The following is a 25,705-nucleotide window of genomic DNA, read 5'->3' on the forward strand; positions in this document are numbered from 1 at the left end:
GTGTTCCAGCCTATGCATGGTTGTTTACCTGCCCAAACAAGGTGAATGAGCAAGGTCCGGAGAGTATCAAAACATTTCATGGTGAGGGCGATAGGGATATTTAAAAAAAGATATTAAAAACGCGACAGAACCACCAATTTTACTATGGCTATCCTACCCGCAGTGGAAAGTGGAAGCCAGCCCGATCCATCGCTCAACCTGAGTTGTAAGGCGATATATTGCTGGGCCGTAATTGAGGCGAATCACCTCAGCTGCATTGAAGTGTAAAAAAATGGCAAGGTATTTTGAGGGATCGGTACACCACGTCAAGGGGAACTCAAAATCTCCTGAGTGGTGGCCGGCATCAGAGGAAAAAACTCTGACTTTGTCCAATTAATGACCAGCCCAGAGTATACTCCAAACCGTACCACCTCACGCAACAGTGGAGACAGATTTGTCGCTGGTTCCAGCACAAACAACGTAACGTTCGCATAAAGCGAGGCAACAGGGGTCCTGTGTGAGATCGTAAGCCATGGTGAAGGTATCACCCTTGTCTAGTGCCACGTGTTGAAGAAAATTTAGTTATTTTACCATTTAACTTTAGGCACGCAATCAGGACAGAGTACAGAAGTCTTACCAAATTCAAAAAAACTATTGGAATGCCCAGTTTCTGTATCACCGCATATAGGGAAGGCCACTCTAGTGAATCGAAGGCTTTTTCGGCGTTGAGTAAAAACGGCCACAGCCGGCAAAGTAGGCTCTATTTGGTTCATCACTGAAAAAATGGCCAGCAGGTTGAGTGTGGTGGCTCTACCAGGGATATAGCCCGCTTGAAAGAGACACAGTATAGTATCAACCAGCAGCGCTAGACCGGTAGCCAATATCTTGGCTAAAATCTTGCAGTCATAATTGAGTCAATACTGCGGTCTGTAGGATGTACAGTGGTGTGGTGATTTTCTGGGCTTAAATAACAAAGTGACAATAGCTTCATGCATAGTGGGGGAGAGGGATCCATTCTGCAGGGCCTCATCGTAGACTTCTAGCAATCGCAGGTCTAACTCGTGTTGATAAGCTTTATAGAACTCCCTCATAGATCGTCCGAGCCGGGAGCTCGGCTGGTGGCCAAATCTCTATTCGCTTGTTTAATTTCATCTACATCAATCGGGGAGGCCCAAAACTTGCGCTGTCCCTCTTCCAGCCAGACCATATTTACCTCTTGTAGATAATCCACCAGGGCTTGCCCGGTTGGGGAGGTTGCGCATTTTTTGTATAACTGAGTATAGTAAAAGAGGAAAGCGGCAGTGATGTCTGTCCTCTTTGTCAATGTTGTATCAGTGCCCATGTCGAAGTGTTGGATAAATGCCGACTGGTAATGAGGCTGAGCAGTCAGGAAAGTGTCCTGCCTGGTCTTTCGCCCTCTCCATATGCGCGGGCCATCGCATGTTTGCTGAGATATATAACCTCTCGGGAAGCTAAGTCTGTGAATTTGGTCAACAATGTTGCACGTTCGTGTAATGCCTGGGGCGAAGCGATAGTCTGTGCCACTGTGTCCATATCCTTTAGTTTCTTCTTCACGACTTCTAAATATCTCCGTATGGAGCGCAATACCCCCGCGTGCTTAGAGATACAGAGCCCCCGTATATACGCCTTAAAGGCGTCCCATAGTGTGGATTGGGCTGTCACCGTCCCGTCATTTAGCAGGAAGCATTCCCTTATGGCATCACCTACTTCCGTGTAAAAAACCGAATCGAGCAAGGCGGAGGCAGGAAATCTCCATAGGGGTCGTTGTTTAAAGATCATGGGGAATACCAGTGGTAGGAGAACAGGAGCATGGTCGTACAGTGTCCGTGGAAGTTTAGTCAATCGTCTGGACCTCCAGTAGGAGCCGCGGTGTGATGTATCAATGGTCTATTCGGGACCAGGATCCATGAGGGCCCGAATAGAATGAATAGTTCCGAACCGTTGGATGCCTTGCGCGCCAAGGATCCGTCAGAAGTGCGGACTGCAATAATGTGATAAGGCCCTGTGTTGCATGGGGTTTCGTGATACGCCCTGGACCAGTAGTGTCTGTCATGGGGTCCAATGTGAGATTAAAATCCCCACCCAAGAGTATGTTGTGTGCAGTAAGCCGAGGAAAAAAGTCAGTGGTATCTACATTTGGAGCATATACATTAATTAAAAGAAGTGACAATCCCTCCAATGAGCCCAGCACCAAAATATACCTGCCCTCATCGTCTCTCACGACCACCGAGACCTGAAAAGGAAGAGAACGATGGACTAATATACACACTCCCCGTGAGTGGGCGCTATAGCTAGAAAAAAACAGTGACTGCCCCATGATGACGCGAATCCTGGCACCGGGAACGGTGCATAGTGTGTCTCTTGGAGAAAGGCTAGTTGAATAGCATACCTAGACAGATAAGCTAGAACCTGACGCCCCTTCTTAGGTTTAGAGAGCCCTCTCACGTTCCAAGGTAGACATTGAAGACGCAAACCAGTGTTGCGCTCACCAGAGGAAGTCCTATATTCTGCGCAGTACGCTGCGTTGCACTATGCAAATATATAGGAATCCCACCGTCAGCAATGTACAGAAACGCTACTCCACACCAATAACAAACAAAACTAATAACTATATTAAACTATCCCACCCCTTCCCACCCACATCGGATACACAAAAGGAAGCATCCAGTGAATCCCAATCGAAGTTCCACAGAGAGGCGAGAGGGACAAGAGAGGGGAGTGGGAGAAAAGAAGAAGACAGGAAAACATCCTGAGGGGATTAGGCAACACTCCAAAGGAGCCGTCTATGCAAGGAGTGCGTAAGAAAAAACTAAGTTAGTTCCACCCAATGTGCCACTGTTCAGTAACTAGGAATGTTCGAAGCAGGGCAATCCTGCAAAGTGCATTCACAGCCCGCAAACCATTCGCAACGTTTCATTGTTGATTCAGGCTTCGATTGCAGGCCCTCTCCGCACCCCAACGAGCAACAAGACCATATCCATCTCACCTTGGATTACGAAGCGGCCGTCGGGTATTAATCATGAGGACCATGATCTCCACTATGTTTATGCAGTTTGGGCAAATTCTGATGTTGTTTCCAAAACTTAGCAGCGTCCTCAGGGGTATCGAAAAGATGGGCTTTACCCCCGATCTGTATGCGAAGACGAGCCGGATATAGCATTGCATATTTGATATTTGCTTTTTGGATAGTACGCTTAATATCCATATATTTCCGATGCGCTTCTTGCACAAGTGGTGTAAAATCCAGGAATAATGCAATGTCAGATCCTTGGAAACTGAGTGAACACTTCTCCCGTAATAGCGTCAGCACAGTGTCCCGATCTTCGCAATTAAGGATCTTGGCAATGATAAGTCATGGAGTCGCGCTTGGCGCCGGTTCGGCCCCCAAAGTGCGGTGTGCTCGCTTCACAGCAAAGGTGTCAGAAAAGGCCTCCCTTCCAAAAACATTAACGAGGACTGTCTCCACAAATTTAGCCATGGGACCCATGTTTGTGGACTTGGCAATTCCCGCAATGCGGATATTATTTCTGCGCAAGCACGCTTCCAAGTCCTTTGCCTTGGTAACAAGATGTTTAAGCAGGCTTTCTGCCCTCTCAAGACGCTTCTGTACAGTGGGTTGCGGGACCTCTAAGGTGGAGATTCGTTGTTCGGCGCTCCCAATCCGGGTATCTTGTACCTCCAAGCGCCCATTTATGTCATCCAAACATGTAGTAATGTTGTCTAAGCGGGCATCGATTGCCTGAAAGTCGGCCCGCAATTCAGCCACGATGGCAGCAGTTCCCTCGCCTAGGAGTCTTCCCGGCCTCAGAATTCAATTGGCGGTGTTTGGGGTCTGTGCTCCCCATTTTGTTCAGTCGAGAGCAGGTATTGTAGCACCCAATGCAAATCTCAATGTGTAAGGCGAGTCACCCCCAGTGCACAGGTCTTAGCGCAGAAAGGTCATGGGGCAACCTCCGTAGTCAGGTTATGGAATGTGAGGGGGGCACACGCCACAGGAAGGACAAGCAGTCCGCGTAGCAAATTGCCCTCTACAGGCCGTCACAGGCCAGTGCAAGTGGAGAGGTGGAGGGCCTAAATATCCTGTGGCAGCGCAGTCGCAGTAAGTCACCTCCGCCTCCCAGTCCGCCAGTGTTGCAGAGAAGGAATGCAGGAGTAACAATGGAGGGAGATGAGGTCCTCCGCCACCAGCGCAGGCACTGTGGATGTCCTTGGGGGAGAAAGGGCTGCCTAAATCTAATGGCACCTCCTACCTCTCAGATTGTTCTCCGCCAGGGAGCGTCTTCTGATCAGCCGAGATCATAGCAGGAGATGTCCGCACGTTTTGTTTCTCTTCGGGCCGATATGCCCATTGCTGTAAGCCGGCGTGGCTGAGGTATTCTCAGTTGCCTCACGCTCTCTGGGCCCCGCCCTCAGGCTCACCCGAGACCCCTGTCGTCTCAGGGCTCCCGAGGGCCGTGTCAGGCCTGGGAGTGGGCTCATTTCAATCTCTGCACAGAGGGCACCATTTGAGATAGTCAGCGGCACGTTTAGCAGTCCATCATTCCCAGCATCGGCTCCAGTTAGGGCAAACGAGTTTTGGGCACAATAGATGGGGCAGAGGAAAAGTGATCGGGCAATGGCTCCGGAGCTACTGAGTCAAGCGTCCATCTTGGTCGTCAGTTCGGCCATGCCTCCAGGATAGGAGGGGTTTAAACGTAGAAAGGGGGTTTTAGGATTCAGGAATGGGTGAAGTTTAGGGGGTATTAAGTGGGTTTTAGGTTAAGAGATGGGTAGAGTTTAAGAGTATAAAGGGCTTTAAGGGTTCAGAGATGGGTGGATTTTAGGGGTCAGAGATGGGTGGAGTTTAGCTGTGGTGAGGTGTTTATTAGGAATGGGTGTGGTTTAGGGTTAGAAAGAGCTTTTAGGGATGGGTGCGGTTTAGGGGTCGGGGTGGGTGCAGCTTAAGCGTGGGGAGGCATTTTTATAAGGGGGCAGAGATGGATGGTGGTGACGGTTTAGCGAATTAAAAGCATCCAAAGTAATTGTTTAACAATGTAAAAGATCTAAACCCAAAATAATGTTCCCTGGCGTAAAGCATTGAAATAAAGACCTTCAATTAAGAAAAAAAAGTTTCCGAGAGTAAGACCTGCAATCCTTTCATTTACTGTTTAAAAATGAATATACAGAAGATAATATAAATAAAAAAGCCATTCTATGAATATGTTTCTATGAAATGGGACATGGCATTCATCCTGAAAATTTCCATTAAACCATTTAGATGAAATGGGTTTTCAGTTATGGCGTTCCATTAAAAGTTTTTTCTGTGAATTCACATACCACAGTTGAGACTGATCTTACTAGAAAAGAATTTTAGGCACGCTTGAAAACTGAGATCCTGCCTCTGCCATATGAAGGATACTGTGTAGTTAGTATTCCAGTTGGTCTGAATAGGAGTACAGTATTTCCCAGCTACACAGATGTACATTTCCATAAGATCACCTTAGAAGTAGACTGTCTTGCACAAGAAGAAGCCATATGTACAAGAGACTGAATGCGCACGCCAGTCTAAAGAGAATGTGGTGAGCTGGGAAAGAGTGAATACTATGACATCTATGAGAAAGTAGGGAGATCAGGACAGATTAGAGAATCCTGTAGCCAGAATACTGTGTCACCAGTGAACGCAGGAGCCTCCGAGTAACTTTTAATGGTTGTCATTTGGAGTTTCCACCACTGTTTGTACTTTCATTTTTTGGTTTTGCCTGTAGACCACTTTTAGATGTCTGTTCTCGAAGATCTATTGTGTACAGTACTAATACTTGGTGTGAGCATTGAGGCAGCTCATTCTCTTCCAGGGTATCCTCATCAATAGTAATAGGCATTGACTAGTCCAGCCCAGGTGCGGGGACCCTGGAGCACATATTAAATATAATTTATATATGTATAACACCATTATTGTAGGTAGGTAGTATATATATAAATATATGCAGCCTATAGAAAAGGCTAAACATGTTCAAATTTCATTGAAGTTTCATTTAAAAACATCTCACAATTATCAACCATTTCTGCAAAACAGAAAAAGAGACCACAAAGTGCAATCACAGCCTTAATTTGAAAGGAAACTGCTAGGGAAGTAGAGGCAATGTTAGTCAATACCCGGCATTTAAATCATACCAGAGAAAACTGGCCCATGCCTTTAAGACCTCACAGGATGACTGTAACCCAACATGCCCAACAGATGAAAAGTTAGGTCAGTTCTTTTCTCCAACTCCATCAATTAGGAGCCTGGAGCACTTAGCTCTGCAGTTTTTTGACATTTTGTTAAATGTTCTCTAAGAACGCAGATTATGTCTATCATTCAATGGTTTTATGTACCTATATTACAGTACATACAACTATTTTTCTGACAGAAAAAAAGATTTTTCTTGGAAATCATACCTTCACTATTTGTGAAGTGCCCTTCTTGTGGGGAAATGAAGGCGCAGACTGATCCATATTCAGTCTGTATTATTTGTCTCCCTGCTTCTCGTCATTCAGAGAAATGCTGCTACTGTCAGTAGTTTTCCAAAAGAACTCTGAAGGACAGATAAAAGATCAGGCTGCATGTTCTACAAGAGAGAGGAAAGATAGGATCTTCAAGAGGGCTTGGGGAGCAATCCTCCTTCAAAGAGCCCTCCTCTCATGAGAAGTCAGCACACCGAGGATGATCTCATAAGGCACATGAAAAACGCCATACCCCCATCGACGTCGACAGGTAGGGAGTCAAAATAAGGGGAAATTCCTGTGTGATCGCAGGCGAGATCGACGTTGAGAGTGTCCATGGAGATTCATCAACGCTCGACGTGGAAGACTTCACTGTTGGCTAAGCCTTCATTGTTGGGTAAGCGGCTGTCGTCAACAAGGTTGCTGTCAGTAAATTCACTGGCAGCTCTGTCGACGCTGAAGCGACATCAGCTGTCGACGTGGAAGCACAGGCCAACATCAAAGGATACGCTGACAAAAGATATACGATGGTAGTTGATGCTGAAATATCCTTCTTCGGAGAGGGATACCACTAAAGAGGCATGGTGTTTGTCAATGTCGAGGTCAGACCGGTTGATGGCGAAAAAGCCACAGATGTCATCGTCGACATCGGAGACCTCCATCTAAGAGACTATCGATGCCAAGAAGCCATTTCCACTCATAGGGGGTACAGATTTTGCCAACCGAATTGGTGGAGCCAGGTTCTCCAGCACCTTCTGCTGACCCACCTGTGAATCTCTCCCCATATTAGCTAGAAAGTGAGCATAAGTGGCGTGATCCTCTTCTGAGTGCCGGTTTCGCTGACCTACTCTCCATTCAGGGTCTCTTTTGCATATGCCATCACCAAAACGCACTCCACCTAAGGCATTTTCTCTGGATTCGCCATCTACACTCCTAAAGGAAGTTTCTCCCAGTCTCCAAGAACAACATCTAAGACCCTACATAGGCGTACATCAAGGTCCAGGACCCTGCAGAGACGTAAATCAAGGTCCAGGACTCTGCAGAGGCATTAAGATTTAAGTGACCAAGAACCAGGTCTACCTCAAGATCTCATCAGTCCAGATCACACCATAGCAGGTGTAAAACACTCTCCCGGTCCACCACATTTCGTTCCGCTGTGAGGGATTATTCGCTCACTCTATCAGACACGCCTCCTACAAACCTGATCAATTTCAATGATGTGTTCATTAAAGGTGCATTGAAAAGGAACTTTGACATTCCAGCACCTACTGCATCATCCTCAGTCATCTTTGAGATTCGGCATCACAGAGTGATAGCGAGACCACTGCCACCTCTGATCCCTGGTCTGCTGGAACTGGTGATGCAACTTTTCCTGAGTTGGCTTCTGTGCAATATGCACCATCACAGATCCTTAAAAAATATGAGGTTCCGGACCAGGACTCGTTATTGCTAAAGACAGATCCACCACCAAATTCAGTCATCATAGCTGATGTTCGCAAAATATACTCTGTCACTGACTCGGCATCAGTGCCCCCAGATAAGGACAGCAAGTAGATGGACGCTATAGGCAAAAAGATGTGCAGCACATGAAGGTGGCCAGCGCCTCTGTCTTGCTAGGAAATTATGATGGGGCACTCTGGGACTCCCTTTCCAAATTCACGGCAAAGCTTCCAAAGGAAGATGGGTAGGACTTCCAAGAAATTCTCAGTGAGGGCGGCCTAGTCTTCAACCAGGTCATTAGTGCAGCCACAGATGCATCTGACCTGGCTGCACATGAATAATTCCACTACATTTGGGCCAGAAGGTTCTCCGGGCTTAGGCTCACAGCCGTGAAATCTGATGCCCAACACAGGATTCTCAACTGTTTGGGTTACATTTGGACAATGAAATGGCCAAGATGAAACCTGAGCTAGTGGAGGAGTGTGGCTCAATGGTTAGAGCGGCAGACCCTGAAGCAGAGTTCTGGCCAGGGACCAGGGTTCGATTCCCGCCTCGGCGGGGCTCGGGCTCAATTTCCTCGGACCTGTCTATTCTCGCCTCGGTGCCTATTCTAATCACGGGCCCCACTCTGCAACTCTGGGCAATAGCTTGCTTAGCCTCCACACTGGCCCCAACAGCGCTAAGGATGCCTGGCTTCACTCTGGGGGTGCCCAGGAGTGGACACTTCACAGGGAAAGCCAGGAGGGGTTCCACAGCGGTATGAGTATCAGCGCCAGGAAACCGCAAAGGCGACACCGCAAGGTGGCCGTCTGGTGACAGTGCGCTCTATAAGTACCTTGACATTTACATTTACATCTGAGCTAGATACGCTCAAAGCTGTTCGCCTCAGAAAATTGAAAGAATTCCAACGAAGATACAGGCCCCATGATAGGCATCTCTATCAGCAGAGGGTTCAAACACCTCACTGAGTTCCGCAACACCAGGCCAGATCACATTATCATCCCCGCAGACCAGTCCTGGGAAGAGGAGCTCATCGTCAACCTGCATCCTCTTCCAAAACACCAGCCAAACAATGATCCCTCGCTTCCCCCTTCCCCGTTACCCGCTCCGGTGTGGGGAAATATCATCAAACATCTGGACGAGTGGCACTCCATCACAGGCGACAAGTGGCTTTTGAATATTGTTCAAAATATTTATTCACTTTGATTCAAGTCCCCTCCTCCTGCTTTACCACCTACTAAAACATCATGTCATCAGCAAGTTCTCCTACCAAATGAAGCCACCAGTCTACTCTGAAAGGAGGCCATAGAGGAGGTCCCAATTTACCAGAGGGGGCGGGGAATTTACTCTTGCTACTTCCTGATGAAGAAAAAAGGTCCAAACCGAGAATTAAGAACCAGTCTGGACTTGAGACTACTGAACAATTTCAGTTGCAAGTTAAAATTCAGGATGCTGGCACTTCACCAGATCTACCCCCAACTCCGTCAGGGGTATTGGATTATTTCCATCAATCTACAGGATGCCTGCTTCCAAATTCCGATTGCCACAGCACATTGGAGATTTTTACGCTTCAAAGTAGCATCCAAACACTACCAGTGGAAAGTACTACCGTTTGGCTTTAAATCAGAGCCTCCCACATTCTGGAAGTGCGCAGCCGTAGTGGCAGCATCCTTAATTGAGAATTCAGAGTGTCTCCCAAATGCTGCAAAAATATCCAGTACACTCCTGAGCGACCTACGGGGGGATGTCAGAAAAAGAAGTATGTCATCTGCTTATAGCGAGATGCGATCCTCCCAGTCCATTGACCATTTCAGTCCTCGAATGACAGGGTCTTGCCTAACCCAGGCCGCCAAGGGCTCCAGGGCCAAGGCAAACAGTAAGGGTGACAGTGGGCACCCCTGACGGGTATTCCGGCTCAGCTCAAAGGCAACATAGCGTTTGTTATTAACTACTACTTGTGCCCGTGGAGTCGCATAAAGCAATCTTATCCAGGACATAAACATAGGCCCAAAACCCAACTTCTCAAGCACCGCCATGAGATATGGCCATTCTAGGGTGTCGAAAGCCATCGAGGCATCTAGGGAAAGTATAATTGCGTCTTCCTGGATCGTATCAATCCTTCCCAGCACACCATACACCCGTCGGAGATTGAGAGCTGTGTTTCGTTGAGGCATGAATCCAGGTTGGTCAGCGTGTACTAATTTGCTGATAACCTTTATCAGCGTAGTCGCAAGTAGCTTGGCAAGGATTTTGGGTCCCGCATTGAGCAGGGAAATGGGCCTGTATGCGGTGCATTGGTCCTTGGGCTTATTTTCTTTGTGAATAACTACCAATGAGGCCAAATGCTGGTCCGATGGGAGAGCGCCTACCCTTCTACTCTCTTCATACTTTGCCTTCAGATGGGGGGGGTGAGCAAGTCAGGGCATAGTTTATGTAATTCAGTGGGGGGACCATTGGGACCCATGGCCTTCCCTGGTTTAAGACTCCGGATGGCCTGCTCTATGTCCCCGACAGTGATGTTGCTCTCTAAATACAACTTCTCATCTAGGGAGATCGTAGGTAGTCTGATGTCGTGCAGGAGGGCTCTAGAGTCCTTCTCATATAGGGGCGATGTGGATTTGTATACCTCACCAAAGTGTTTCGCAAAAGCATTCGCTATTGCCATGGGGACTATGTTACCGCCTTCGACTATCAATTCTGAGACCAGCCTGCTGGCACTTTCTTTCTTATCAAGCCAGGCAATCAGCTTGCCGGCTTTGTCCCCCCATTCGTAGATCCTACCATCTCGTTCCGCATCCCACTCCTTGGCTTTATCTGTTACAATGTTTTTATATTCCTCCCTCTTCAAGTGTAGAAGGTGTAATGTGTCCGGCGCTATATCTCCATCAGAAAGCCTTTCAAGGTCTAGAATGTCAGCCTCTATGTATGTATGTATGTATGTATGTATGTGTGTTCTTATATAGCGCTCGACTTACCCTTGGGCATCTCGGGGCTTGCATTGGGAACCTGTCCTGGCTTTTTCCCTGTGAGATAACCCGTACTGGGCATCCCCAAGGTGAAAGCCAGGCATCCCGCCGCGGGGGGGCCGTAGTGGAGATTAAGCAAGCTATTGCCCAGAGTTGCAGAGTGTGAACCCATGATTAGAGTAGGCACCGAAGTGAGAATTATCGAGTCCGTGGACACTTTGGCTCAGACCCTGCCGCGTCGGGAATTGAACCCTGGTTCCGGGTCTGACCTCTGCTTCAGGGTATGCCTTCTCTAACCAGTGAGCCACACTTCTCCACAGTGAGCCACACTTCTTCTTCTATGTACTTCTCTTTATGAACCCCAGCGATAAGAGATATGGCACTGCCCAGTGTCACCGATTTGAAAGCCTCCCAGAGTGTCAGTGGGGATTCCACCGACCCCAGGTTTTCTTGAAAGTACCACCGTATAGTTTTTAGGAGTTCTTTTTTGACCTGCAATTACCAAGGATTGAGCGGTGCGACCCCTCCCGGCTGTGTGTCTCTCGACCTTATTTTCACCCATAGGGGGGAGTGATCCGATATGCCTCTGGCAAGGTGTTCTACCTCCCGGATGTGAGTTGTTTGTGTAGCGGGGTGAGCACATAGTCGATGCGAGAGAGGCTTTTGTTGGCTCCCGAGAAGAACATGTGTTGGATATCAGTGGGGTGTAGCACCCTCCACATGTCAGTCAGTCCCATGAAATCAAGAAAGTCAGACAACCAGCGGTTTGAGGGGGCCAAGTCCCTTGGGGGATTGTGGTCCAGAGAGCCTGAAGCCACTGCATTGAAATCTCCACCTATAAGAAGGATACCCTCGGGGAGTCCCAATATCCGCTTTCCCAGGTCAGTAAATGTTGTGTGTTGAAGGCTGGGCGGGACATAGACTGAGATGAGATTGAGAGTGTGTCCCTCCCACCGCCCCGTGATGGCCATGTATCTCCCTCCGTCATCTGATCGAGTCTGTTGCAGAGTAAAGGGGCATGTAGTTTTCAGAAGGATGCCCACCCCCCACGAGCTAGTAGTGAAGCCAGAGTGACCAATCAACTTGTATCCCCATCGGTTGAGGGCTTTACAGGTGTTTCCCTTCAGGTGGGTCTCTTGGAGAAGCACCACTTCTGGGGAGCGGCGTTTGAGGTACTGAAGCACCAGTGTGCGCTTTAGCCTATCCCCGAGTCCGTTAACATTCCAGCTAAGTAGCTTCAACTGTTCGTTTCTGTGTGTGACCATTATCGTTATGTGTAGATTGCAATATGTTCACTTGCCTTGTCTCAGCTGCTTTTGGATTGAACTGTAAAATAACAATTCCCCAAAAAACTTCCATCCCTCCAACCCCAATTCCCCCCTCCCAGCTACCCCACACTGCGCTTCAAACTGCTCAAATAACAGAACTATGCAGAGTGCCTGTCACCCAACTTTTGAACTGTAATAAAAGGTAACTTATGGGGAAGAATCGCCCCCACAACCCGCCCCGATCTCAGAATGGAAGGTCCAAGTTATTGCCCCAGCCAGGTAATCCAAATGTCCAAGTGTTCCGTATGTTAAGCACTCCCCTGACCGGTCCGCAGGGTGAGGAAAAAGTTATTCTCCGGCAACCCAACATTGTCTCTCTCCTCCAACCAGCGAAAGGGTCGTGAGGGTATCGTGACAAGTCTATGGGCGTGCCCTCACCCGTGACCTTCCCCCCCCCCCCTCCCCCCACCTCACCTGGCATTGTGGTCTCTCGCATCACGCCAGCCCTCCAGCCAGTCCAGCGCTTTCTCTGGGCATTCGAAAAACCAGGCTTTTCCACTGGATTCCACTCGCAGGTGAGCTGGAAAGAGCATTGAATACTTCACTCCTTTGTCTCGTACTTGCTTCTTGACTGCAAGAAAGGAACGCCTGAGTTTTTTTACATTCTGGGTAAAATCTGGAAAAAAGGATATTGTGGCGTTGTCGTATGTGAGCGGTGAGGCAACCCTGGCGCTCTGCATGATTACGTCACGGTCCCTAAAATTCAGTAGACGGGCCAGGATTGTTCGTGGGGCAGCCCCTGGTTTCGGTCTGCCTCCTTTTATTCTGTGGTCCCTCTCGACCACAATAAGCGAGACAGGCCTTTGGGGCATAGGTGGTTCGTTATAAGGTCTTCAACAAACAGGTCTGCAGCCTGACCCTCTGGCATTTCTGACACCCCAATAATTCGTACATTGTTTCTTCTGGAGCGCCCCTCAAAATCATCTAGCTTGTCTTCCGCTTGCTTCTTGAAGGCCTGAAGGTCCCGAAGTTCGTTCTGGAGCTGAGAGACATCGTCCACTAGACTAGTCAAAGTAACCTCAAGCTGCTTCACTTTGTCACTTATCTTGGGTAGGTCTGTTCTGATGAGGGTGATCTCCACTGTTATGGCGTCGGTACGTTGTCCCATGGACGAGCGAACTCCCGCAATGGCGTCCATCACATCGTTCAGGGTGTGTTCAGGAGGTGCACTACTCACCTCGGCGCTCGGCTTGTCTTTGGTCGCAGCTTCGGGGGTGCCCGGTTTCTGAGAAGTGAAGCGCTCCAACCTGTTCTGCGACAGCGCCTTGGACCCCTTAGCGCTGGACATCGTGCCGGGTTGGTGGCGGCCCTATTATGCTGAACATCCCTCGATAGCCACACTCAAATGCCCAGGCCACCGATGGTGCCCAGCAAGCGATGCCGCAAATGTAGGCGCCTGTATTCCAGGGACCACTCGGTCTACACTGCTGGTTACAGGTGTCTGCCCCCGGGTTTTATCCGCCCTGGACCCTGTTTGCCTCGTGCGTCCCCAAGTCCTCGTAGCGCATTTAGCACTGGTTCCCTGCTGTTAGGATTCCGGCATAGGTGGTATGCAGGGCAGGAGCCAGCCGGCAGGCCGCACTTCAGTTTTCGCACTCCCTCGCGAGGGAACTACCAACCGCAATGGCTGCTCCCCGCAGCGATATGGGAGGAGGATCAGCGTATGGCCCTGTTTTGCTGAACGTCCTTCGATGGCCACACTCAAATGCCCAGGCCACCGATGGTGCCCAGCACGCGATGCCGTAAATGTAAGCGCCTATATTCCAGGGACCACTCGGTCTGCACTGCTGGTTACAGGTGTCTGCCCCCGGGTTTTATCCGCCCTGGACCCTGTGTGCCTCATGGGTCCCCAAGTGCTCGTAGCGCATTTAGCACTGGTTCCCCGCTGTTAGGATTCCGGCGTAGGCAGTATACAGTGCAAGAGCCAGCTGGCAGGCCGCACTTCAGTTTTCGCGCTCCCTCGCGAAGGAACTACCAACCACAATGGCTGCTCCCCGCAGCGATATGGGAGGTGGATCAGCGTGAGGCCGTCCCCAGGTCCAGGCGGCGGAGCGCAGCAAGGTGGGGAAAGGCAGTTATGCAACACACACCGCTCGCCGCCAACTCGCTGGGGACTCTTGATGGCCGAAGGGTCGGTCGCGCAAACTTCCCGGTCTTCCCCTCTAGTGCGGCCTCGGCGTTTTACGACAGGCCCCAGTTTCCGACTCCGGTTAGGCCTCTCCTCCGGATAGTTGTATCAGAGCAGCGGTCGAGCGTCTGGAACTACCCCCGGTGTCGGCTATATCAGGGACCGTCTCCTCATGGGCGTCCCAGCTCTGAGACACGGATGTTGGATTCAGGATGTACAGAAAATGGGCGAAGATGTGGGAGCCGAGCAACTACACGGCCATCACGTTCAAGCGCGTAGCCACGCCCCCCGGCAGCATCCTTAAGGAGTAGGATAATATTCGTCAACTCCTACTAAGACGACTGCCTCATAAAAAGCCCCTCCCTGTCACAAAAGGAAAGCCATTATCAGGTCTACCTCGAGACCCTGCAAACTTTAGGTCTCCAGATCAATTTCAAGAAATCTATACAAACATCAACCCAAAAGCAGCACTACCTGAGGACAACTCTAGGCACAAGAGATGCAAGAGTACATCCTTCGGAGGAGAGATGATTATCCTCAATCAGTCTGAAGTGTTAGTCTCCTGCGCACTTAACATCTATCGGCCAGAGAAGTGGTGTCTCTTCTAGGACCAATGGCCTTCTTCATCTTCATCGTCTTCAGTGGCAGGTTATTCATGAGATGGCTACAGCAAACTCTGGAAGATCAGTGGACTCAGTTCTCGGACTGCTAGGATGACAAGCTGACTCTCTCGCAAGATGCGATGCAATCCAGGATCCTCCCACATAGGTGCTCATCACAGATACCTTCCTCCAGGGATTGGGCGCATACATGGGTCCCCGGCAAATTTGAGGACTGTGGCTGGACAAGGAACAGCAGTATCACATCAACATGCTGGAGTTGATGGTGGTCCATCTAGCCCTAAAGTCCTTTTATCCATCCATCATATAACAAATAATGGGTATGCTTTCTTGATCTGCACATCTAAAAGTATGTGTTAATAATTCAAATAATCACAATTTTGCTTTTGTTTTGTATTGGGTGCTCGCTGGGTGTTAGATACCATACCAAATTACTGGACCCACAAAAGTAGTCCAGTTGCAATATTACCACAAAGACACCAGAGCACACCAAAGAAAAGTTACTGCAGTTGATGCATTACGCACTCTCCACAAAAACATCCAAGTTAATGATTCGAATCCCCTATATGCTTATTCAATACACATAGTCCACAGTAAATGATCCGCAGCAGGAGTGATACCCAAAATCACTTTTTAATTCTTGTCACAACGGCAGCTGACGCGTGTTTCGCCCCATCAGGCTTCCTCTAGGCTTTCTTCACTTGCATAAATGTATTCAGGCTAAAATCGTCACAGCCAAAAGCATAGTCAAGCTATTGGAATCTTTAATTTTAATCTAAATAGCGTCCTGTGTACTTTTAATGACGTCAGTCTCATTCGCAAAATCTCAGGCCCAATATTGTGGGTGATTTCAAGCAATAAAACTTCATGTATCACATGACCATAATAAGTCCGATCGCATATCTTACTCCAGAGTCCCGTCACGTCTGTCCGTGGTTTACTTCTTATTCATCCATCCATGAGGACTAGCTCTCTCCTGGTCCAAAAGGACAATACAATCACAATGCATTACTTAGACAAACTAGGAAGTATCTCTGGAAGCGCAGGCCATTTAGAACTGGCTAATAGTCAGGAACTTATTAACAATCTAAGCTATTCACCTGCCAGGAGTCCAAAACACTCAAGAAGACTTTCTCAGTCGCAACTTCACTGAAAATCACGACTGGCTTCTACACGACAACGTCGCGCAAGACAATTACGAGAATGGGGCCAGACGCAATTCGACTTGTTTGCAGACGAAAACAACAAATAATGCCTGTACTACACGTTCATGTTTTCCCGACCAGGGACGAAGGGGAAGGCCCTTATGATAAGACTGATCAGGGAAATTTCTTTACACGTTTCCCTCAATTCCACTGATTCCTACTGTGATCATCAAACTGTACCGTTTTAGGACCAGAATGATCCACATAGTTCTAGAATGGCTCGCCAGTGGTGGTTCCAGGACCTGCCATACCTATCAGAAAGATCACACAAGAGGTTGCCATGTAGACAGGATCTCCTGTACAAGCGCGCAGGGCAGATTTTCCATCCCAGACTTCCCTCTCTGAGCTTGACAGCATGGCTCCTGAAGTCCCCCAGTATGGGCATTTAGGCCTATCACAGAATTGTATGGTCATCCTAAAAAAATCCAAAAGACATTCTACCTGAAAATATTATGCTTTCAAATGGAAGCGTTTTTACTTGTGTTGTGCCCAAAATGATCATCATCCAATTTTAGGGCAAGAGAATTTCATTTGACCTTATCTCCTTCATTTAGCGAAGTTTGGGCTGAAGTTTGCCTCATTAAAGGTACATCTCGCAGCCATTACCGCTTACAGAAAGTCTACCACATATTTATTCATTTATTTATTTGAATAGTTTTATAAAGCGCGAACAAGAGCCCTACGGGTATCAGAGCGCTGTACAGAAGTGGCGAAGATCTTTTTGAATTTGGGGGCTTTTAAAAGTAGGGTAGACATATTTCTTAAGTTTCGACATGAGCAAGATAGTTCAAGCTTATTTGCCAAGTAAGCCGGGGTGTTGTAGTGTAAGGCTTTGTGCGTCAAGCAAGCTATCTTGAAGCGTATCCTAGCTTCGATAGACAGGCAATTTAGTTGCAAAAGGTCAGGGGAGATGTGGTCATGTTTTCCGGAGCCATTGATGAGCCTGGCCAATGCATATAGGGTAGCTCTGATAGGGGCCAAGCCAGCTTTCGGCAGCCCAGCAAGGGTCGAGAGATAACCAACGATTGTACAGCAGGTCTGATGTCTTCGGGGGGAAGGAAAGGCTTGATTTTCTTTTAAGGGTGTTGAGTTAGAAGTTGGCTCCCCTAGTAGTTGCACTGATGTGCGCTTGCATGTTTACGTATTTGTCCATGGTGATGCCTAACGATTTAGCAGAGTCAACTACATGAGGGGTGCAATTAAGAGCAGCGAGTTGTTTAAGCCAATCCATGGTAGGTGCAGAGTGATTGGGGAGAGAAATCGGAAGGAATTCAGTTTTGAGAGTAGTTAACAAAAGATGATTCTGGGCTAACCATTGTTGCGTTTGTGAGAGAGCATCGTTTAGAGTTTTTATGTCCTCTTGAGAGGAGATCTTCAAGTACAGTTGCGTGTCATCCGCATACATGTGTTACTGAATGTTGGAACAGTTCAGAATGATGATCAGAGGTTCCATAAGAAGGTTGAAAAGAGTGGGTGAGAGTGCAGATCCTTGCGGATCTCAAATTGTAACAGGGGTACTGGTTGCAAGGGAGTGGTTAACTTTGATTCTTTGTGTGCAGTTAGGTAAGAAGGAGGCAAACCAATTTAGGACCGGGCCCGTGAGACCCATCCGATGTTGCAGAAGAGCAATCAAGTTTTCATGTTTGATGGTATCAAAAGCTGAGGACTGGTCGAGAAGGATCAGGAGACAAGGGACATTTTGATCAAGGGATCTCAGGGCATTATCAATAATGGGCCTTAGTACTGTTTCAGTATTGTGACCTGCTCTGAAACCCAACTGGTGGGGGGGTCAAGGAGTTGAAATTTCTCTATGTGGTTGCATAATTGCAAGTGGATGCATTTCTCAAGCAATTTAGCTAGAGTCATGATGCTGGTGATAGGACGGAAGTTGTTAGGATCAGATAAATCAGAGTTGGGCTTCTTAGGAATGGGAGTGACTTGCCCCGTCTTGAGGCAATCAAGTATCCTGCCCTGTAAGAGAGATTCATGAATGATCTGGGACCACAGGGGGAGAATGGCCAAATTGAGATCTTTGAAAAACTTAGCAGGAAGTGGGTCGCAGAAATGGTTGGAAGGTTTAATGGAAGCCATGTTGTGGAGCAGCTCCGTGACATCTGGAAGGAGAAAGTAATTCCAAGAGGCGTCGTTTTTGAGGGAACAACCCAAGGGTAAGGACAACGCCAAAGGTTCCACCAACTCCGCTGATGATGCGGTGAGGTTAAGAGGCCGAAAAATGGGAGAGTTGGGTATCCGCTCTAGATCGATTTTCCTTGATTTTTGAAAAAGGAAGTTGAGATAGTGTTGCAGGAGTGGTTAGCTTCTTGCTTGATGATTTCAAAGAGCATCTTGGGTCTATTCATAGTGCCATCCAGCTGAGCCCCAAAGTGGTTTTAGCGATGCAGATGTGTTTGTTGTGAATACTTCTCGCCTTCCTTAGCTGATAGAGGCTTGTGGTGGAAGTTTCAATTAGATCATTAGATTTCTTTCTTTCAAATGCCTGTGGTTAAAGATTTCTTAGAAGGGCTTAAGAAGATATTCCCTCCTGTTAGAAATGGGGGTCTCTAGTTGGCAATGGCTTGCACCTTTGTCCAAAATAGGGACCCTTGCTTCTAGTCAGGGTAAGGGGCTACACTCCTAAAATAACCCCTGCTCACCCCCTTGGTAGCTTGGCACGAGCAGACCGGCTTATCTCAGAGGCAGTGTGTAAAGCATTTGTGAACACATACAGTAACATAGTGAAACACTACAAATGGACACCACACCACTTTACAAAAATAAGTAATCTTTATCTAAACCAAACAACATAAATCCACAATACAGTACTAAAATAGGTTCTTCAATGGTAGAAACAGTTCAGTTCAATGCAAGTTGTAAATGTGACACTTTTCCAACAAAGTACCTTAGATGCGTCACGCAAAACAACCAAAAGGGTAGCAGGGAAGGTGATGTGTCAGTTCCTTGATTCGGGGGAGGTGATGCATCGGTTCCTTATTGCAGCGCAGGGGAGGTGATGCGTCTGTTTCTTACTGGAGAGTAGGCGATGCATCGGTTTCTTACTGCGTTCCGGTTGCGATGCGACAAGATGGCCCCTCGATGCGACAAAATGGCGGCTCCTTGCGATGTGACGATCCAGTCCGATGCGTGCACTTTTGCAGCCGCACAGCAGGCGCTGCGACAATGTTCTCGGTGATGCGTCGGACCTTGGTGTAGATGCGGCACGCTTCTTTCCATGGCTCGGCGATGCGTCGGGTCTCTATGCGGATGCGACACGCTTCTTCGTTGTTGCGTCGCTCTTCCAGCTCCCAGGGACAAACAGTCTCTAGAGGTCCTAAACAGCTGCAGGCACCTCTCTATAGGTTAGAATTCCCAGCAAGGAAATTCAGGGGGAGCTGGTGGTGAAGTCTTTGTGTCCCTGAGACTTCAGACAGGAGGCAAGCTCAGTTCAAGCCCTTGAAGATCTTCCTCAAGATGGCAAAGCAAACAGCAAAGTCCTTTTCTCCTTTCCTTGGCAACAAGTAACCACTGCAGGCCAACCCCAGACAGCAAACAGCACAGGGACAGTAATCCTCCTTCAGCTTCTCCGGTTTCTTCTCATTGGCAAAGGTTCCTCTTGATTTCCCAGAAGTGATCTAAAGTTCTGGGGTCTGCGTCCCCCTTTTTATACACACAAATCCTTTGTCTCTGAAGCCAGAGAGTGTCTGTACCCAGCTCAAACCAGTTCTGTCCTCTCTGCTGCAGGTTCCTGGCAGGAGGTGGAGACTGTATTATTGAAAGCAGACCTGGCCCAGGTAGCTGAAAGGAAATCTCCTCCCCCTACTCTCTATTCTATGAAGGCTCAGGCAAGTGAAAGGAAATCTCCTCCCCCTACTCTCTATTCAATGCAGGTCCTGTTAAGCACAGCCCTGACTCATCAGACTGCTGGAGCCGCAGCCCTCACCCAGCTCCTGTCACTCACAAGCCAGACATGCAATACACAAACCTAGCAGAGGCACACTGGATAGTTAGGAAAGAAAATTCATACTTTCTAAAAGTGGTATTTTCAAACACAGAATGTTAAAATCACCCACACTAAAAGATGCACTTTAACATTCTGAGTTCAGGCATACTAAACTTAATTTTCCTATCTAGTTCCCTGGGTCAGTTATATTGATAAGATGTTATAAACTAACTTCCCATTCTGGCCTATGGCAACAGATAGCCTTGCAATATTGAAAAACGAAATTGGCAGTAATTCACTATCAGGACATGCTACACACATCAGAGCATGCTTACCTTTCACATACAATGCACCCTGCCCACAGGGGTACCTTGGGCCTACCTTAGGGGTGACTAACATGCAGAAAAGGGAAGGTTTAGGGACTGGCAAGCGTGTGCACTTGCCAAATCGACATGGCAGTCCCAGACAGCACAAAGGCTCTGCAATGGCAAGCCTGAGCCACATTTTACAGGCTGCTTCTGTGGATGGCACAATCAGCATTTGATTTACAGGCCCTGGGCACACATGGTGCACTGTACTAGGGTCTGACAAGTAAATCAAATAACCAATCATGCAATCACTAATCCATTAAATCACTTTACAATATGGAGCACTTGCACTTTGGCACTGAACAGCAGTGGCAAAGTGCCCAAAGCATCTAGACCAACAAAAACAGATGAGGCAACAGCAAGAAGTGGAAGGGAGACTCACACCAATGGTGCCAAGTCTAACACCTCCTGTAAGAGCACCTTCTCCCCCGTGGGAACTTAATATTGTTCTCTCAAAACTCACAAAAGGCCTCTTTACAACACCTCATATGGAAAGCGGTTTTTTGTAGTAGCGATTACTTCAGTACGCAGGGTCAGTGAGATACAATCTCTATGTGCTAAACAGCCCTACACAGTGTTTCATGCTAATAGGGTGGTCATGGTTAGTTTCCTCCCCAAGGTGGTTTCTGATATTCACATAAACCAAACCATTTCTTTACCGACATTCTTTCGTAATCCCTCCACCCCACCGGAAAAGGCTTTTCATTCTTTAGATATGAAACAAGAACTGAAGTTCTACCTAGAAAAAAGACAAAAGATATCTGACAATCTGACCATCTATTTGTCAACTATGGTCCAATGAGAACAGGCATAGCTTTCTCTAACCAGACCATCTCAAGTTGGATGGTATCCTATTTATTTTATTCCTACCACTTAGCCAACAAAGACTTGCCGGCCAATCCTAAGGCCCATTCTACTAGGGGCAAGGCGGCAACAGCTGCTCTCCTGAGAATTGTACCCAATTTTAAGATTTGCAAGGCTGCGACATGGAAATCAGTACACACTCTTACCAAACATTACTGTCTAGACTCAAACAGATACTCAAATAGTGCAGGCCTCTATGGAATCGTTTTGATAATTGTAACAGCTGCTTTTGAATGTTCTGGATTCTTATGATGGTGTATGGGATGGGCTAGCTATTCTATTCAATGCTTATGACTATTGATGAGGATCCCTTGGAAGAGAAGGATGAATTGGTTACCTGTAATCCTGTTCTCCTCCAGAGGAATCCTCATCAAAGTAATCGGCAACGCTCCCTCCTCCCGGGACAAATCTTTCATGCAGCAGCTTACACATCCCTTGTCCTTTTTTTTCATGTCAACGTGACAAAAGACCGGAACTAATTGTGCATGATGGGATACAGGGGTTCCTCAGAGGTCTTAAAGGCATGGCGCCAGTTTTCTTGTTATAATTAAAATGTAGCCTATTGGCGAACATTGCCATCCATTCCCTTGCAGTTTCCTTTCAAATAAAGGCTGTGATTGCACTTTGTGGTCTCTTTTTCTGTTTTGCAGATAGGGTTGATAACCGTGTGACATTTTTAAATGAAAACTCAATGTTATTAGGTCATGTTTATTCTTTACGATAGGCTGTATATCTATCTATATATATATATATATATATATATATCTATATATATATATATATATATATAATCTACTGGGTCTCGCCAGTAGATAGTTATAGTTAGTACCGTGTTTCCATAGGAAATCTCAAAATTCTATTTTGAATAACTTTGGCGCCGGTTGACGTATCTTCCCGAAATTTTCAAAACTAATGGGGCGCTCCGCTCAGCTCCTACCCTGAAAGTATCGGGGGATTCGTCAAGCGGGGGCCAAGAAAAAAGGGGGTCCCAAAACGCGTTTTCCCATAGGACCTTTAGTCGAAGGTACAGCCCGAACGGCTGAACAGAATTACTTGAAATTTGGCAGAGAGGTAGTCCTCAGGTCAGGGATGTGCCTTTTGCATATATGGAGTCAATCTGTTCAGTAGTTCCTGAGAAAATTGCAGTTAAAAGCACATACATATCTATAGCCGCGCACCGTGCGCGCACCCTTACGTGCGCAAGCGTAATTCTGATTGGTTGTTACATGTCAGTCAACGTTCGAATCGGTCGAAATCAGGAAGTGTCGGCCGCCATTTTGTTTGTTTTCAGTGCGAGAGTGGAAAAGGAAGGTGGCGAACGTGAAAAGGTGGCAGGGTAGAGAGTTCCTGACCCCCTAGCCTTGGTCAGGGGGTCCCTGAAGGACCCCGAAGGCAGAAAAACATTTACATTTTTTTTTTTTTAAATCGCGGAGGTGCGCGCACGGCAAAAAAACATTAAAAAAAAATTAAAAAATGTATACGTAGTTTATTGAAAAATAAATATATTAAAAAAATTATAATACATACATAACTTAGCATTAAAAAAAAACTACAAATTCACTGAAAAACCATAGGTTTCACACACGTTCTAGTTAGGAATTAGCATTTAAAAAACCTTGCAAATTCACTTAAAAAACCATAGGTTTCACACATGTTATAGTTAGGTGGATATTTCACTCGTAAAAAAACCAATAAAATTCCCCCGTTATAGTTAGTTGAGATAACTATAACTCGCGCGACCGCCACTCTATCACAAGGATGATGTCATCAGTGATGTCATGAGTGATGCCACGGACCATGTCATGAGTGATGTAATATGTGACGTCATGAGCAGAGGATTGCGGGCGCGCGAGTTATAGTTATCTCAACTAACTATAACGGGGGAATTTCATTGGTTTTTTACGAGTGAAATATCCACCTAACTATAACATGTGTGAAACCTATGGTTTTTTAAGTGAATTTGCAAGGTTTTTTAAATGCTAATTCCTAACTATAACGTGTGTGAAACCTATGTTTTTTTCAGTGAATATATATATATATTCCTCGACTACTTCGCTATTATTAACCCTCGCCTCCTGATGCGGCGCACTCACCGCAGGTTCACGACCCCGTCAATACGCCAAATCACTTCTTACGCCCAATGCGATGCCCAGAAATAGAAACAGGCCGTGGCTCAATTTCAATCCAGCGTGTTTTATTCAGCAACACAAGCAGCAAAAATCAGCTTGATGTGTATCGGAGCTATGGCTCCTTGATCACAGGTCAGGTTATGTGTTCCATCCCAGCACACGAATACACCATGTGATACATTTAAAATCACAAAATAAAGGTAGGTGTCTCCTGTGATGCCTGTTTTCGATGGAATACTTTGGCAATTTTGTAATATTTTATTTACCTCTTGTACGGGGACACTTGTGCATCATTATGTACTGTGCTTCACATGCAAATTAAACCAAATGGACAATTTCACATTTCGGTACCACTGGAAGAAGAATGTTTTATATCTCCTTGCAGTTACTAAACAGTGTATCCAATGTGTTCTAATGTAGTCTTACACAATCGATTGGCTCCTGCCTTTGGATGCCGCCCGTACATAATTATAGCCTCCAACGTCACATTCAGTGTTTGGGCTGAAATTGCTTGCTTATTCTCAAATCCTGGCTACATTAACATATTTCCACATCAGTTAACACTGTACAAAAAAGATTTCAATAAACCTCAATGATGCACATAATTATGCCCAAGTGGGCGAATATCTCAGTCCCACCTAATGTTCCAACCAAACAAAATCTTTACCATACCACTTCCTGACCAAAGGAGAAACCCACTCGGCTAGATTCCATTAGCTTTTTTGCCATTCTTCTTTGACATTTGGTATCAGGAGCTCCTACAGAGTAAAAAAATAAAATTACAATGACACCCACATAGTATACTATCTCTCTAAAAAAACAACAAACCTAACAAACTCTAATTTTAGAGAAAAGTGAAGGGAGGACAGAGGAAAACGACAGACAATTATACTTAAAATATCACAACCCTAAAGGTCAATCAGTAGCTTTAAAAAGTGGTCTATCATATGGGGCATATTTAGGATCAACCAAGATGGACTGCCAGATCTTCATCCATGTTCAACTCTCCTAGATTTAAGGTCCCATATCTAATAATCGATTTCGACTCAAATCTTCTCAGTTCCTGCGTCCTATTCCCTCCTCTTTTTCAAATGGGGATTCTGTCCTACACACAAAATTGTAAAAGCCTGATGTTTTTAGCATGTTCTTGTTTGAAGTGACGTGCAATTGGGTATTGTTTATCTTCATTAGTGATTGCTCTTATATGTCCAGCACTCGCGTTTTTGTTTTATGAATCATGCTATCAATATAATGTTTATCACAGGGGCAGCACAAAGCATAAACATAAAAATCTGATTTGCATGTGCGATGTTTTGTTATCCTGTATGGCTGGTAATTCATTGATTATTGAATTGTCTTACAATTGGTACTGTATTTACATGCTTTACAGGTACCACATGTGAAAAAGCCTTTTATGTTACTGAGTCCACCCCCTGATTTGACTAGATGGTGGCAGAGAGTGTCTTTCAAGGATGTACATCTTCTGAAAGTAACTTGTGGATTGTCTCCAATATATTGAATCAGGTGCTCATCTGTTTTCAGTACCTGTCAGAACTTCATTAGGCTACGTCTTGCTTCCTATTCTTGCTCAGGAAAGAAGTAATGAATCTGTTGTTTTTCTTTGTTTAAAAGCTTGGTTGCCCATTGGGGACTGCAGAGTTGCATGCTGAACTCTCAGCTGTGCTGACTCTGGAAATTGCAACCAAGAGGGTCATCCAAGGTATCGAACAACTCATGACATCAAGCCAGACTTGATTCTCGGGTCGAAATTAATGTAACAAGTTGCTGTGTGCCCATACTGGTTGCACACAGGTCCTGTCTTTGAGACATCTTTCTGCCCTCCTGGGAGACGTGCTAATGACGCCCAGGAAAGGATACTATAGAGGCCTGCTCTGGAAGGAGGCGTCACCTCCCGCCTGCAGGAAGCCACACAGTTGTTGGTCCAAAAGGTGAGGTTCTAAGTAGGAGCTGCCTTTGAAGGGCAAATGAGTAACACTCAGTAGAGAAGCTGCTCCATTGTTCAGGCAGACAGGCTGGCACTTGGGACAGGAGAGGAGAAACCCATTGCCAAACAGGTTTTCCAGGGAAATGAAGCCACCTTGTTAGACAGACCTCTGGTTTGGGCTAGGGAGCTCCACATGCTGGAAGAGGGGGACGAGTCTTTTGGAAATGTACATAATGATGCATCCTGGGTTGCCCGGATGCCACGCTTTGCAGGAAGTGGTCATCAGCTGGGAGGGAACCTGGTAGCCCATTGTCTA

The 25,705-nt window shown here is 46.8% G+C and overlaps 1 protein-coding gene across 15 annotated transcripts in view; it reads left to right on the forward strand.

Annotated features, from left to right (window-relative positions):
- Positions 1-25,705, forward strand: part of BCORL1 (BCL6 corepressor like 1) — a 1,042,621-nt gene that overhangs the window by 673,857 nt on the left and 343,059 nt on the right. The gene's annotated exons all lie outside the window — the stretch shown is intronic.

The sequence above is a fragment of the Triturus cristatus genome, chromosome 5_2, assembly GCF_964204655.1.
Source record: "Triturus cristatus chromosome 5_2, aTriCri1.1, whole genome shotgun sequence".
NCBI lineage: Eukaryota > Metazoa > Chordata > Amphibia > Caudata > Salamandridae > Triturus > Triturus cristatus.